Here is a 17,097-nt window from a genome sequence, read left to right on the forward strand (position 1 = left end):
CGAATCTATTCCCCATCCCCGCTACAGGGGGATTTTGTCCCTCATCCCCGTCCCCACAAATCCCTGCGGGTCCCCACGGATCCCCAACGTTCATGCGGAGATCCATAAACATGACTTTTTTATTTACTATTTTAAACTAAATTAATAGTAAAAGCTTCAAAAACTAACCACAAGAAATTTAAAAATGATTCATTTATGAAAAATATATTATTTTAACAATATTTAATCTATAATATTGAGTGTCATGACCACCAAAATTTCAAACTAAAAAAAATTAAAATAATCATTTAGATCTCACTCTTTTACTAACAATGCATATATATTTTAAATTTGTGTATAAGATTAGTTATATGAAATGACAAACAACTTACATAGTAATTTAAAATTATATATAAATTAAGGACATTATGTTATTTTAGACGGGGCATGGGATATTTACGCCACCCCCGTCCCCGAAGTGCCTTCGGGGAGACTTTGTTCCCTATCCCCATCCCCGCGGGAGTAAAATTCCCCGTCTTTGGGGCCCCAAACGCGGAATTCCCACAAAGATCCCCGCTAACGGAAGCAAGTAAACATCCCTACCGCTCACCGATAACCATATCAACCCGAACAACATAACCCAACTACAACGACATGGACAACGAACTCAATTACGACAACATGTTTATGCAAACACGAGACTACGTAAAATACTAGAAATTCTTAGGAAATTTGGCGATGGTGATGTTCCAGGGACCTCATATCAAATATCTCAGGTGAATCAACAAAGACCTGTACAAGAAAGAGTACCTCGTATATAATCTAATTTAAATTAAATATTATTAGTATTTAATCAATTTTTTAATTAATTAATTGTTTTAATTAAATATAAAATAAATAAATAAAGACAAAGCGTTGAAGTAAGATGAATTGACGCATTCTTTGAAGATCAAGTGTAAGTGCCACTTAAATTGACTTTTCCTAATGTAGACCAATTAGATTGACTAGGTCTATAGAGGCACCGATTAAATTAGTCTGTCTTCTTGAATGTTTAATGCAGATGCCAATTTAATTGTTTTGAGTTTTATATTGCAATTTTTTTAAATATGCAGATTCTAAAAAATAGCGGGGCATGAATTATTATTTTGTTAGAAATTATGATTATTTCAAATTATTTATTTATACATAAATATATAAATGGTTTTTAGATTATTAAAAAAATAGTAAAAATGAGCTCAAAAATATAGATTAATTAAATAATTAAGTTATAAAAAAATGATATAAAAATGATTTATAGTTTAATTATAAAATTGTAAAAATATAAAAATTTCGCGGGTAAAGGGAGTAGCAAAAACTGGCTCTTATTTTCTTTCCATCACCGAATGGTTTCTTCCAGAAACCATTTCTCAAAATCAAAACCATTCCTTTTTGTGCTCAAAGCTTCATCCAAAAGAAGAAGCTTCAATTAGATATAAGTGGTTGTTTGCTATAGCTTTGTGGTCAGAATACTGCCATATCATCTTCCCGACGATAGGTATTTGAATTCAAGGCTTAGGGTTTGTTTGGATTGTGTTATTTAAGCTTCCACTTAATTTCATTATTCATGCATCTTTTCACTGTATCTTATGCACATATACATAGTTTGTGTTTCTTTTGTATGCATACTGTTGCAATTGTGTAGGGATTTGCAGGATTTGATTGTGTTTTCAAACCCTTTCTATTAACTAATTTTCAGTTCAACCGTTAGGGTTTGTAAATTATTCGAGAAAAACTGATTCATCTTGAAGTTTAAAATGCTTCCAATAAGTGTTTTCATTCTCAACACTATTAAGTGTTTTCAAGGCTTAGGGTTTGTTTGGATTGTGTTATTTAAGCTTATCTACTTCAATAAACACTTGCGAGACTGTTTGAAAGTGTTTATGGAAACTATATATCACCGACACGCGCTACATCATAGCTTGATAAATAACTAATAGTTTGATTTTTTATTTATTTTCTGTTATACAGAATACCTTATACAAATAAGCATTTTATGATAACTGCTTACTTAAGTTTATCCAAATAAGGCCTTACTTGGTCAATGTTGAGCTTATGATTCTGGATTTTGATATTGAATTAATATTCTTGACAAGGAACACCTCTTTGAGATTACTGAGCTCAACATCTACAGTGCTGTTTTTGGGACCGAAATTTGGCCAGCTGCGGGGAATATGGGAGAACAATGTATTGTACACAATTTGCCAAAGAATGTGCCTGTTACTCATGACAATGCAGAAAATATATGGTTAGTTTATTTTGTATGCTTTTTTCGCATTGTTTCCCTGATTGTGAGTGTGAACTTACCCCATGGATCTCGGAACCTAGGTTATTTGAATTCAAGGCTTAGGGTTTGTTTGGATTGTGTTATTTAAGCTTCCCGATGATTGGCTGGTTCAGCAAACACGCCGTATCTCTAACCCTGACCACATTGACAAGGTAGCCTTCTTTTCTCTTCCACTTAATTTCATTATTCATGCATCTTTTCACTCTATCTTATGCACATATACATAGTTTCTGTTTTTTTTATAGTGATTTGCAGGATTTGATTGTGTTTTCAAACCCTTTCTATTAACTAATTTTCAATTCAACCGTTAGGGTTTGTAAATATACATATCATTAGAGAAAAACTGATGAAGCAGAAGTGGCAAGTTATAATGTTGCTTGTTGTTACTCTAAGCTAAACCAGGTATATATGTTTGTTCACTTTACAAATTGTATGTGATGCATTCTACTACTGTCATGGGTTTTGGATAATTTGTTTTGAGTGTCCAGTTATTCCTCTATATATGTAGATTAAATCCCTCAACCACATTTTTCAATTATTAGTGTTATAGCATGTCAAAAGTAGTTAAGGAGTACCGACTACAAAGGAAGCCATTTAAAAAGCATTTACAACCACATCTTTTCAATGATTAGTTTTATTAAATGTTTCATCTTAATAGTATTTCTACTATACAAATTTATATCCATTAAGTCCCACATTGGCTAAAACATCACAGAAACAAGTGTTTATAAATGTTTGACATGCTAGTTAATTCGCCGAGCTGAGTAGCGCTAGCTTGTGACCTATGTGGGGGCACCAAGGTGATGGAACATGGCTAAGGCTTAACAGGTTGGTCTGGTGGTTGCACCATGCTGGCCTGCCCGCTCCAAGTTGCGAGTTGACCCACGGGACTTGTGCGAAGGCACGGGTCTTGTGTGTCTTAGACAGGAGGGGATAGCGTAAGGCTGGTTTCACAGAGCAGCGAACACCTTCTACTCCTGACAGTGGAGGGACCACAGGCCGCTGCACCTTCGGCCCACAACACCTGGTGAGCCTAGCCCCTGAACCATCTCTTTTTTTGGTTCACAATAGTTTTTTGCTTCTCTCTATTTTATTATATGTTGTTTCTTTGGTTCACTCTTACCCCAAGACATGTATGGGTGACTTGAAATTCAAGCCTCTTTTATCTGGTCCATCCAATTTTCCACCCCTAGTTTAAATAAAAAGGAGTGTGCATGGTAATGTTACTTGGACTTGGACATGATTTGAGCATGCTATATTCTTTTCCTTGTATTATTTTTTGTTTATGTGATGCTTATTTATGTAATGCCACGGGACTGTAATTTCTTATTATCTCTTTGAGCTTATGATTGTTGAGTTTGATATTGCATTAATATTTTTGAGAAGAATAAACTCTTTGAATATATGACTTTAGTACTTTGAGATTACTGATATCATATCATGCTCAAATAATGTCTTCTCTCTTTCTGTTAACGCAACGTCCATAGCCGCCGCTCCCTTTAACGCTTCCAAACAACCCTGCTGAACCAGTAGGGCTTTCATATTCAAGCGCCACAGACCGAAATCATTCACTCCGGTGAACTTTTCAATCTCATACTTTGTTGAAGGCATTTACTCCACGCTCACCGCACCAATTTGTTGTGTTCTTATTCTCTTCCCTAATTCCCTATTATACTTTGTTATTGGTATCGTTTTTCACAACATTTTCAATTAATCTATTTAGCTACTTAAATGACTTTTTACCTATAGTCATGACTAATGGCTAATAATCACATTCATTATAACGATGCTTAATCTCAACATTTTGAATATGACTTTGATACACTTTGAGATTAGTGATATCATTTCATGCTCATAGAAGGTAATTGGAGGCCTAATTTAGTGATATCATTACATGAGGTGTCATTTTATATATATGAACTTCAAAACTCTTTTTAGAAAAGTAAAACAGTGTACTTTATGTTTGATCCATAATGTTTGAGATATGACTGAATCAAAACGTTCAATACCCAAAGTGCTGTTTTTGTTGGAAACAAAGGTTCATGTGTTGAGAAATTTCCAAAGAGTTCAATAAATTCTAATTTGAAGATTTGTGATCATGGTCATAGAAGAACTCTCTTTTGTTATAAATATATAATGCTCTTGGTTATTGTTGTTATCTTCATCGCCGCGGTTTTGATGTGTAGAAGCTTAAGGATTTGAAGAGCAAAAAAGTTACAAAAATGTCAAAAGGAAGCAAGTAAAAAAAATGGAAACTAGCATTCTTCACCATTCACCAAGTGGGTATTGATGCTGATGAAATAGTCATTTGGATGAAGATAATTTAATTGGCCATGGTGGTACCTGAGAGGTTTATACTTCAACTCTATGCTTGATTTTTTAAATGAGGAACCAACCTTTTAGTTTCTGCGTAAAGCTCTCTTCATAGATAAAAGATGAGAAGGTTGCACGGGCTTGGAATCACAAGTATAAATTGCAATGTTCTCCACCTGTTATTCACGGGGGTATAAAATCTATCAACATCTTGCTTGATGAAGACTATGTGGCAAAAATTGCTGAATTTGGTGTTGCAAGGTTTGCTGAAAAAATCTCAGATGGGTTATACTGTTCCAGGTATGTTTTGATAATGCTTTCAACAAGAAATTTCAATACACTATTTTTAGTTTCAAAAGTATCTCATGTTTTATTTACACAATCATTATTTGTGACATTTTATTATAAGCATTTGCGGATTCGAACCCCTGTAGTCAGGAAATCCCTCATCTGCAGCAATCATACAATCTAGATTGTTGAATTAATTAAGATAAGATGATTTGCATTTAAATTTCGTAATCGATTCTATTCTACAAGGGCAGATGTGAGACATAGGATCTTGATCAGATAGTCCAAAATGCATGACTTTATCAAGTGTGCAATTTTATAATTGCAAGAATTACAAATCCATAATGATTATATTAAGCGTGATTATAAATTGTATTATGGAACTACAAATGCAGCATAAAAGTATTTTGAGGTATCTGCAGCATCGCATTGGCCGTATTACTCAATTGCTTATTAAAATAAGGAATACAAGATTGATGACTTTTTTTCTTGTAAAGATAAGATAAACATGTTCGAACCAAAACATTTTCCATATGAAATTGTAACACAGATTAGGACAAAAAAATTAATGGCATCTTACTGATATCCATTACTTTCCTGGATTTAATGCTGATTCCTGGATTTAATGCTGATGGAATGCTAAGTAAGAAGAAGCATTAGAGAAATTTGATTCTATTTTGGGAGCAAAGCCAGAACTTGAAGAAGCGGCATTCACAAGTTATCATGTTGCTTGTTGTTATTCTAAATCAGGTATGCATTTCACTACTTATTAATTGGTTTTGAACCATTTTGTTGTGAGTAATTCTGTCAAATATTGAATAATCTCTCAATATATGTATTATAACATCAGCCACAATTTTTTTGAGCGTTATAATGTTTAAGAAAGCATGTTTTAGCTTAATACTACACCATTTCGGATCCATTGAAGTCCCACGTTGGCTAGAACATCACACAAGCAAGTGTTTATAAATGCCTGACATGCTAGTTAGTTCGCCGAGCTGAGTAACGCCAGCTTATGACCCATGTGGGGGCATCAAGGTGATGGAACATGGCTAAGACTTAACAGGTTGGTCTGGTGGTTGAACCATGCTGGCCTGCCCGCTCCAAGTTGCGAGTTGGCCCATGGGTCTTGTGCGAAGGCACGAGACTTGTGTGTCTTAGACAGGAGGGTATAGCGTGAGGCTGGTTTCACAGAGCAGCGAATACTTCCTACTCTTGACAGTGGAGGGATCACGGACCGCTTCATCCCCAGCCCACAAAACCTGGTGAGCCGGCCCATGGGTCTTGTGCGAAGGCACGAGACTTGTGTGTCTTAGACAGGAGGGTATAGCGTGAGGCTGGTTTCACAGAGCAGCGAATACTTCCTACTCTTGACAGTGGAGGGATCACGGACCGCTTCATCCCCAGCCCACAAAACCTGGTGAGCCGGCCCATGGGTCTTGTGCGAAGGCACGAGACTTGTGTGTCTTAGACAGGAGGGTATAGCGTGAGGCTGGTTTCACAGAGCAGCGAATACTTCCTACTCTTGACAGTGGAGGGATCACGGACCGCTTCATCCCCAGCCCACAAAACCTGGTGAGCCTAGCCCTTTGAACCATCTCTTTTTGGTGGGTGGGGTTCATACATTTTGAGGTGCCAAACCATCTCTTTTTGGTGGGTGGGGTTCATACATTTTGAGGTGCCATGTCCTAAAAAATTATGGATGCTTTGGCATCTTTGATTTACAAACACCGTGATCCATACCCATCTTGGATCCTCACTCATGTAGTCCTTATTTTCACTTACAGTTTGGCATTGCCCGTCAAAAAGGAAAAGCAAACAATATTGGTCCTCTATTAAAAATTTTAGAAACATTTGGACAAAAAATATTTCACATATTAAATGCACTGTCAAAGTAGGAAAAAGTATGTTTGCTATGATATTATGGAGGAGTTGGAATTCATTTGGGACAACAAATAAGACAGAGAAGCAGATATAATTCATCTGAGGGAGTTGTTTATAAGCGGAGTGGGGGACTGCACGACAAACGGACATGAAGGATGGGCCAAAACAGCAGGGGCAACATAAAATGGCAACGTCCTCCTCAAAATTATATTGAGTGCAAAGTTGATGTCTTGTTCTCAGAGTACCACACCAGTGTATGGGAACGAGTTGGTTATGTTCGTGGGAGCCAAAACTCTGCGGCTGCAATCAGTTATGACAGTTGATATCAGAGAAGCATTAGGCATGTTAGCGGCGCTGGAGTGGGTGCGAGAGCTGAGCTTAGCTAGTTGTTTAATACCTGGATTCTAAAAGGGATGACACTTTCAGCTCAGATGTGCCTGTATTATAAGGTGTTTTCAATACAGTCAAATTAAAACACCTGTTTATTTGTTGATTTGAAGGGAGGTTGAATTGGATGTTGAGTTTTGTCAAGAGCACAAACACTTGACAATGATGATTATCATAGACAAATTAACTTCAATTCACACCAATAACAAAATATTGATTCTTTATTTGAGATGAATTGTTTTGAAACTGCACAGATAATGATGTAAAGATAAAATATAGTTATACAAGTTGGACAATATGATCATACAGGTTTGACAGTAGTGAATTCTGCAGAAAAATGAAAAATGCAAACAGAAAAAGAGAACATAAAATTCACTTCCTATTTCTTCCTACTTCTTCCTTTCACTTTCTTTTTCTATGTGGAACTTAACAACCAGTAGGCGATGTATTTTCCACCCTCTACTGGTAGACCATTACCCGCCTTCGAAACTGTTTAGCAACTTGTGTAAGATTGATAGACAAGAGGGTGTAAACTGACATTGTTTTGCTGATGGTGTAAAGTGAAGTCGGAGACAGCAGAGCACGTGCTACAGCTATGTAATAAGAGCAAAATCTGGACATGTGGAGACACAGAGCATGCACTGCTGCTAAATAGGAACATTTGGAGGAGTAGGAATTCATCCATTTGGGACAACAAATAAGAGAGAGCAGCAGATGTAGTACATGGGAGGGAGTTGTTTTCAAGCAGAGTGGTTGACTGCACGACAAACGGATGTGGACGATTTCAGCTCAGCTGGCCTGGATTATAACAAACTGCAACGAGAATTTATTCGTATACAATTTTAAAAGTAGTGAATACTACCAGTAGTTAATGTAAAATATCAACAAGAAAGATTAAAATTAAAATTTGAACTAGGTTTGGTGGGGTGTGATTTTAAAAGTAGTGAATACTACCAGTAGTTAATGTAAAATATCAACAAGAAAGATTAAAATTAAAATTTGAACTAGGTTTGGTGGGGTGTGCCAGGCTATTGCAATAGTGCAACGCAAAAGCGACACATGAAAGACCCAATAGCAAGCCATTGTGGTGGACTCTCCCCCTCAAGAAATAAATTTAATATCGTGTGAACCATTGGCCCACATATCAGATATTAAACTGATAAGAACAGATACTACACTTGATCTTAGCCAAAAGGCCGAGAAAGGTATGAGTTGAAATGTATGCTTGTTGTGTCATTTATATCTGACATCTGTTAAGTTTTTTACTTCACTAACTGAGGTGGGACTCTTATACAGCAACTTGGAGACTACATATTTCCCTTTCCTTTCATAACAAATCACAATATAAGTCCAAGATATCTCTATTGATTCTAAATATTTTATTCAATTCTCGTTGTGTTTAGTTCTATGGGGTAAACAATTAAAAGGTGAGTGAATCATTCTTAATGGAAAGGACGTTGAAACTTTGACGTTGAGGTTTTGATATTGATGGGTACGAACGAGTATTTGTTGAAAAATTACTCACTGCAACCGCAACCACTTTTTGCTTCACATTCTCGTCAACATTCACATTAATTGCGCATAATTATTGAAAATTTCTTCATATATGTTACCTCCTCTCTCTTCCTGAAACATATTAGTTGAAAGCCAAATTCATTCTAGGCGGCAAATTGTTTACATCTATTTGTTCTAATATAAGCAAGCTCTCTGTTTACTGTGGAAATTGGTAAAGAACCGCTGGTCTTCCCAAAGCCTTAAACTAAGGGTTATTTGCAAGATCGACCAGTTGATCTTGAGACAAGTGCTAAGGTTTTTGAAATTGTACTGGTTCTGTCGTTGATATTAGCCTAAGAAACGGTTTTCTAAGACTGAAGGAACAAGTACAACGGCTTTCCATACGTTGTGTTAGGTTCGACCGGCAGGTGACTCGTGACCGACGGGAACAAACCTAAGCTTAACAACTAAACAAATCTGGACTCGGACCTACTATGGTGACTCGTGACCGACATGAGGTATTGAATCTAGACTTTGTTCTAAACGAAATAAGGAGTAACTGACTCTTTTGTGAACATGAAAATATAAAACGAACAATGATCAATGAGTAAAATGCAAGTAAAAGCTTCAAAATACATGACTAAAACATAAAGACTTTGCATTGAAATAAAGGTGGTGATTCACATACATCAAGACACTTAGCAACTCTTTCTTCCTGAAGTCGGAAATTGAGCAGAGCTTCAGCAAGTAGTTTGGATGTACCAGCGAACACACCAATTTCTACATAAAATGACTTATTTATAGTAATAAACAAAGATAACTGCCTAAAGTGACCTATGGCTGACATTGAAGCTAAATGATAACTGCTTCATGAGATTTCGCCATGTATTTGGCGCCCACCAGACACGATTTCTTGGAGTAACTGCCTTCAGTCTTTTAAATTTGAAACTTCCCGCCTTCGTTTCTCCAAAGATAAATCGCTCTTGGTTTCCACGCTGGCATTCGTCAAATGTAGAAATTTTTACTAAGTATAAGGAGCCTCTTCGGCAGACTTGCATGCTTCTAGTCGATTCGACTTGCATGCTCTTTCGACATGCCTCGTCCTCGACTTTCTTCCGTACATTTCCCCATGTGCGCCTCAATTTCTTGAAGCGCCTTTACTTGTAAGCCTCCTCCCTTAACTTCTAAGGTCACCAGCTGGGTATGTACACCATTTCCTGCTTGTGGAAATCTTAAGGTAACACTTCCATAATGCTCTTTTTTCTCCATTCATTTATAAATATCAGTTGACATAATTGAACTATTTTTAAGAATGAACGCTAACTATTTTAAAGAATGCCTTCATTCTGTTTCTTAAGTTTTTCAATAAAGAACTATAAATTGCTTCTCTGTTATTCTCTTGCCTAATATTTCATAATATTGATCATGGATGTGTAAATAAAACAACCACGGTCATGTAATGACATCATTTGGTTATTTATTTGCTATGAAAGCCATGACTATTTATTTGCTATGAAAGCCATGACACTTTCAGCCTCTGCTTTTGGATCTTAAGACAGTAGTGAGAAATAGTTCTTTAGAAAAGCCTCTGCTTTTGGATCTTAAGACAGTAGAGAGAAATAGTTCTTTAGAAAACATGCTTGTTTATAGATGGATTGAGGATCTAATTGCTCCTGAATTAGCGGAGGGTCCTACTGAAGAGCCATAAAGAATTTTTGCTAGCATCTCATTTGATTCCTTATGTTGGTATTATGGTAAAATACAAGCTAATACTTACAGTTGATACAACAGTAACCTGTTGTAAAACCGTTGTATATATTACAACTGCAACTGTGAGTAAGAAGTAAGATCAACATACGCCTTCAACATGGTAAGTTGAAAATACTCCAGAGTCCATAGTATCTTTATATAGTGTTCTTCTAAAACACCAGAACCCCCATTTGGAAAATTAACTAGTCAACTAGAATCTGAGACAGAATCTCCTAAACAAAAGAAACTTTGATGTAAGAATAGGAGGGGGCCGCGCGAACGCAGGCCCCCACAGCAACAAATTATGATGTAGGTTCCACCACTTGGGTAGACCTTAGGATAGCACCCCTCCTAAGTGCAATGGAGGTCACTCTCCTAGGCCATGGTCCTTCATGATCAACCATTGACCCCATCCAGGTAAGTAGTTTGCAATGAAGATATTCAAGTTCTTTTATACTCTTGATTATCTCAATACCTTTCCCCTTCTTTAGATGTGGGACTCAACTATAGTAAACAATGTATTTCTCACCTCTACTGCTGCTTTTTGTTTTTTCTCATCTCCAAGCATGACGGGTTCGCTTTGGCTTTTATTATTGAGTTGGATATTTTCTTCCTTGTTACTTTTAGTTGAATTGAAAACTGGTATCTGCGCATCAAATTTAAGAAAAACATCTTGATGAATTTTAACTACTCTCTTGATGTGTTTAATACTGAGATCTCTTACCAGACAGCTGGATGAACATTAACCACCCTATTTTACACCGCTGCATCATCAGAAAATTCTGTAGACATTCACTCCAACTTGTGCTGAAGTTGGTTTTTTGTTGCGTAACATGTAGTCAGATGGTGCACATGATTTTACGAAAGCAACTACACGAACAAATTAGTTAATAACTTTATCAAAGAGAGTGATTACTTTAAGATGTGGTCTTGGTACTTACAATGCAAAAAGTAGGATTCAACTTTGTTTTCTACTTTTAAACGGCTGAGGGTATTTGAAGTAAAGAAAGAGAAAGCCATTGGTTAATGATAAAGTATTTTCAATAAATTAAATAGGATTGTGTAGTCAATATGTTTGAGTTAAGAGTTGAAGGAGTTACAAGTCCCGTGTTCAAAATCGGGTGGTGGATAAAATACTAAGATAACGATTACATTAGTTTATCTATTAAATAAAAATAGTAAAGTAATAATGAATTTCTCCAAGAGATTTAAGATGCACTTTCGATCCGTTATTAAAAAGATTTGATTAATCATTTATCAAGGAGAACGCAACCAATGTCATCAAATCATTTCTTGGAATATTTAATAAGAAATAATCCCTTTGTGTGGGCACAAGAAAGCATACAGTTTAGAAGTATGATTCTGTCACATTATTTTTGTAGCAGTGTTTCATTTTTTACCAATTGTGGGTGAAATGATAATGTATGGATATACTTCATATATTTATTGAATGATAACTTATGGGGTTAGAATTGGTCATGTTGGCTTATGGAGTTTATATATATAATCAATTACTACTAATTAAGTGAAGTTGAGGCAACATAACATAACAAATTATACATATAGATGCAGATTGATTGAAAAAGAGAAATAGTAAGCAGGTTTGACAGAGCAAGGAGAACTAACTGTGTTATGTTTGTTTAGTTACTTTTAGTCCCACATCGGTTGGTTTGTTTTCTTTTATTGTGTTTATAAACAACAGATACTCATTCATTGCTCGTCCCTTCGGGGACATCCGATAAAATTGGAACGATACAGAGAAGATTAGCATGGCCCCTGCGCAAGGATGACACGCACAAATCGAGAAATGGTCCAAATTTTTTTGCGATTTCCTTTCAATTTCAATGCAGGTAGGTGGTGTTCATCACGATTTTCAAATTATTTGCTCAATAGTTTTGTAACTTGGTCTTATTTAACAGTAATTAAACCAAGAAGGAGATTTGCTCAAAAAAAAAAAAACCAACAAGGAGATTGTCTAGTTCACATACATTTTCTTCTCAAAGTGATGAAAATCATCCGGACTAATTTTGTAAGTAAATTATTAGCCTTTATTCTCAAAGCACATGATTTAATGAAGTAAGCTAAAGGCAAATCACATAGCAAGTTTTGACATTGTTTGATAAAATATGGGTTTGATGACTTGTAATGTTTCATGTTCTAGTCAGTGTTCTACCTACCAAGCCTTCTCATTTTATTTTGCCGAATTGCTAATTCAGTTCAAGTGAACACCAATTTTATATAAGAATGATAGCTTTTTGATATGGCAGAACAGTGAAAATTTATTGCATTTGAACATTTATCATAATCTCCATGTGTTTTTTTGTATACCTCCATCAGTTTACGAGAACTGTAACTACAACAGCCAGGAGATTCTTAACCAGAACAATTGTCAAATATACATATATTGAAATCAACTCTATAAAGGAGTTTGGGATTGAATATTGTATTAATTTTGTACTTGAGCTAAGATCCTAATCTATTTCTATAAATGTTTGAAAACTGGATCACGAAATATTATGCTATCATCACATCAATTTTTATACTGACAAAACTTGAACATTCTAAGTACAATCAGTTTGGCATGCTTATTAATGATTCTCTCACCCTATGAGATTCGTTAGCTACTTACATGACTTTTTAACTATAGTCATTGCTAATGGCTAATAACAATCACATTAATTATTGTCATTGCTAATGACTAATAATCGCATTGGTCATTGGGGATGTTACATCTTCTATGCGGTTTTTGGAATTGAAATTTTGCCAGCTGCAGAATATGAAAGGAGGACAATTCGGCAAATAATTGGGCCATTAACTCATGAGAATTGAAATAGTGTGATATAGCACATGTAGCTAAGTCACCATCACACTAGAAATTCATTCACTATGTGGCTACTCATTTAGAAGAAGTGGTGTGGTCTACACGGTACCTGGGAATATTGTTAGAACCTTACAAATGGATAGGTAACTTTAAGATACTTTAGGAGCTCTACTCTAGTAAGAATCTAGGAATTAGATATTCCCGTTTCTGTAATCACTTTGTAACCACTTCAATTCCATAATAAATAAAGCTCCCACCCTATTTTATTTCGACTTTATTTACTATTTTTATACTGTGTTGACTTCTGGTTTGTATCAAACCGGTCCGACGTACCAGATACGACGACGGAACCAGTGAAAGCAACCGAAGAAGGTTACTCTGCCAGTGTTCAAACAGATGGAAGCCAAGGGGGAAGCACTAGAGCGCTAGAAAATGAGATATCAGAGGTACGATCAACTCTGGTTGAGTTACCGACATTTGATGGCGAGGATCTGGCAGGGGGGATTTCGCGAGCATAAGTTTATTGTCGTGTCGAAGATACAATTTCGAAGGTGAAAGTGAATATGGCCCAGTTTTGCATGGAAGGGTCAACTATCCACTTCTTCAATTCACTCGTTGGAGAGGAAGGAGAGTTGTCATGGGAGAGGTTGTAGGAACTGTCGCTAGAAAGATACGAGGGTCATGTGGACAGGGATATCTACGAACAGTTAACGGAGTTGAAGCAAGAGGGAACGGTGGCGAAATACATTACAGAATTTAAGTATCTAACAGCTCAAATTCTTAGACTCCCAGATAAACAACTCTTGGGTTTTTTTCTACATCAGAGGGGAAAGGTTAGGAGTTTTGCAGTCATGGGAGAGATGAACTGAACCAAGCTGTTGCAAGTGACAAGGGCTGTGGAAAATGAGACCAATGGTGAGGAGAAAGTTATAGTCGTGGGACCATACGCCGCAGTACCGGCTCATTTTCGAGCCCGATTATTCTAGTAAAGAAGAAAGATAAAACTTGGATAATGTTCATTGGTTATCGTGCTCTCAATAAGGTAACGGTACCTGAGAGAGGGAGGAACACAGGCTGTTGCACCTCCAGTCCACAATATTGAAATAAGGAATATAGGATTGCTGACCTTTTTCTTGTAAAGATAAGATAGAGATCTAAGACACAAAACATTTGCCATATGAAATTGTAATGTAGATTATGACCCAAGAATTAATGGCATCTTTCTGATAATATAAGTATAGTTTGCTTCGAATCATTCCTTTAAAGTTTGAAGGTCCTTCAATGAACTCAATAAAAAGATTAGACTAAGCGGTGTTTTCATATATAAAGACAGTTTGGCCGAGTGGTCTAAGGCGCCAGATTTAGGCTCTGGTCCGAAAGGGCGTGGGTTCAAATCCCACAGCTGTCATTTATTTTTTTATAGAGAACTGATTGTCTCAAATTCTCCAAATTTTCACCTCAAATATCTTAGTTAAGAGTTCAAAGGAGTTCGAAGACCCGTATTCAAAATCGGCTGTTGGATAAAGTACTAAGATAACAATGGCATTTGTTTATCTACAAAATAATTATAATAAAGCAATAATGAAATTCTCCCTGAGATTTAAGATGCACTTTCGATCCATTTATGTAGATTTGATGAATTATTTATCAAGGAGAATGCAATCAAAGTCCTCAAATCATTTCTTGGAATATTTAATAAGAATAACCTTTTTGTGTAGGCACAAGAAAGCATACAATTTAGCAGTATTCTTCTGCCACATTTATTTTTGTCATTTATTTTTGTACTAGTGTTTCATCTTTGATGTTTTGTATTGCCATAGCGTGATGGTGCCATGGTGCCAAAAGGGTTGGTTATGAAAAACTTGAATTTTTCCACTCAAGTGAAGATTTTGGAATCATACACTTGAGCCTATTTTATGCTAGTGTTTTATTTAACTTGCAGACATCTGAGTGAAGTTGGCTTCAAAGGGTATGATAGTTCAACAAACAATTTTTTGCACCTGCTCACTGAAGATGTAACTTAACATTTATTTAGAATTAGAACAATAAAAGTAAAAAAGTAATATCATTATCATTATAGTTTAAGGACTTAAAATTTAAACTAGGTTTGGTGGGGTGTGCCAGGAAGTAAAACACTCTAGGAAGGAGTAGGACACTATTCATTGCTGCTGGAATGCTAATTACGAGGAAGCATTAGAGAAATTTAATTCGGTTTTGGGAACAAAGCCAGATGTTGAAGAAGCAGCGTTCACAAGTTATAATGTTGCTTATTGATACTCTAAACTAAGCCAGGTATGCATTTCACTATTTCTTCATTGGTTTTGGAACAGACAAGATAGGCATGGCAGAAACAAAACATTTTCCATAAGAAATTACAATCTGCAACACCTAGTTTGGGAGGAAAAATGCTTCAATTTCGAAGCATCCAATTCGCTAGGAGTATACATCTGCTACACTACACCTAGTTTGAGTGAAAAAATAGATCTCACCGTCCATTACCTTCTTGGAATGCAAAAGGAATGCTAAGTACGGGGAAGCATCAGAGTAATTTGAGTCTGAATCTAGAGTTTTCTAAAATGCTAAAAACTTAAGCAGAAAAACCCCTTGCTAAGTTATGGTTTCCTGATATATAATATTTGTTAGAACAAGACTGAATATAGAAAGAGAAATTTGATAAAGCTATGGTTTCCAAGTGGAGAGATTCTATGAAACAATTTGGTGGACTTGCTGGCTTTGTTTTCAATAACAGGTTTCTCTATTTTCTGATCATCTATTTTTGCAATAATATTTTAAGTATGAGTGTAGAAAAAGCATTTCATATATTTCAAACTTGTGATTTATGATAGAAGAATAACCTAGCATGAAATGAATTATAGTTACTCACACTAAATCAGATTCCCCGAGTCACCATCAGCACATGTCACATGAATTATAGTTTCTCACTCGAAATCAAATTCCCCGAGTCACCACATGTCACCGAAGCATGTGTAAATTTAGTTAAAAATCATCATTAAAATGACTTTAATATTATATTTTAATGATTTGTTCAGTGGTATAGCTTGTACTCTCATGGATTGTTCTTTTGATTCTGCTATACTTTCTTTTTTTTAGTTTGTTTCACTCTTTGTTGCTTAGTGATGAAGGCAAGCATGAGAAACTGATACGCCTTTTGGTGAAAATGGTTTTAAAGGAGTTAAGTAATAGTCCAATGATTGTGGCTGAGTTTCTAGTGGTACTCAATGAACGTGTTGAGAAGGTGATGGATGGATCAGTTACATTTTCAATCCAACAGTGTCAAGGTCTTAGGTTTGTATGGGATGGGGGGTGTTGGTAAGACAACCCTTGCAAAGGCTCTTTTTAATAGTCTCGTTGGTCGTTTTGAGCGTAGTAGATGTTTATTTCAAATGAGAGACAATTTTCAGCTAAAGTGAGTGGTTTGCTTTCTCTTCAAAGAAATATCAGTAAAGATATTTCTTATGAAGAAGAAAGTTTTATTAGAGATGCTGGTATTTCTACGTACAATAAAAAATATAGTTCATAAAAATTGAGTCCTGTCGGTGCTGGATGATGTTGATAATGTAAATCAGCTTGATGTTTTGATTGGTAAAAGGGAATGGTATGAAGGAAGTTGTATCATAATTACAACAAGGGATACAACTGCTTTGCCTGAAAAACATGTCAATGAGTTGTATGAAGTCAAAGAGTCGTATGATGAAGAAGCTCTACAGTTATTCAGTCAATGTGCTCTTGTGCTGCATGCTGTTGTTTTATAGATTATTTAATATACATGCATGTTTGTGTTTCTTGAAATTCGTGATAATAATCCTTCGTGATATTCAGCGGTCTCCATTGATTTTTA

The 17,097-nt window shown here is 35.9% G+C and overlaps 1 long non-coding RNA gene, 4 other non-coding genes and 1 pseudogene across 5 annotated transcripts; 4 read left to right on the forward strand and 2 right to left on the reverse strand.

Annotated features, from left to right (window-relative positions):
- The window catches only part of LOC131605780 (disease resistance protein RPV1-like), a 41,251-nt pseudogene that overhangs the window by 22,462 nt on the left and 1,692 nt on the right, over positions 1-17,097 (forward strand).
- Positions 1,333-17,094, forward strand: LOC131603305 (uncharacterized). The gene is made up of 7 exons (XR_009284285.1): positions 1,333-1,513; positions 2,112-2,263; positions 2,344-2,454; positions 2,614-2,704; positions 4,489-6,535; positions 6,582-12,267; positions 12,337-17,094. It is a non-coding gene; the product is annotated as an uncharacterized LOC131603305 (long non-coding RNA).
- LOC131608284 (U2 spliceosomal RNA) lies at positions 8,188-8,383 on the reverse strand. Its single transcript, XR_009285559.1, has one exon. It is a non-coding gene; the product is annotated as a U2 spliceosomal RNA (small nuclear RNA).
- Positions 10,682-10,842, reverse strand: LOC131608526 (U1 spliceosomal RNA). The gene has a single exon (XR_009285779.1). It is a non-coding gene; the product is annotated as a U1 spliceosomal RNA (small nuclear RNA).
- LOC131608307 (U6 spliceosomal RNA) lies at positions 12,137-12,239 on the forward strand. The gene has a single exon (XR_009285576.1). It is a non-coding gene; the product is annotated as a U6 spliceosomal RNA (small nuclear RNA).
- TRNAL-UAG (transfer RNA leucine (anticodon UAG)) lies at positions 14,567-14,646 on the forward strand. The gene has a single exon. It is a non-coding gene; the product is annotated as a tRNA-Leu (tRNA).

The sequence above is a fragment of the Vicia villosa genome, linkage group LG5 (assembly GCF_029867415.1).
Source record: "Vicia villosa cultivar HV-30 ecotype Madison, WI linkage group LG5, Vvil1.0, whole genome shotgun sequence".
Taxonomy (NCBI): Eukaryota; Viridiplantae; Streptophyta; class Magnoliopsida; order Fabales; family Fabaceae; genus Vicia; species Vicia villosa.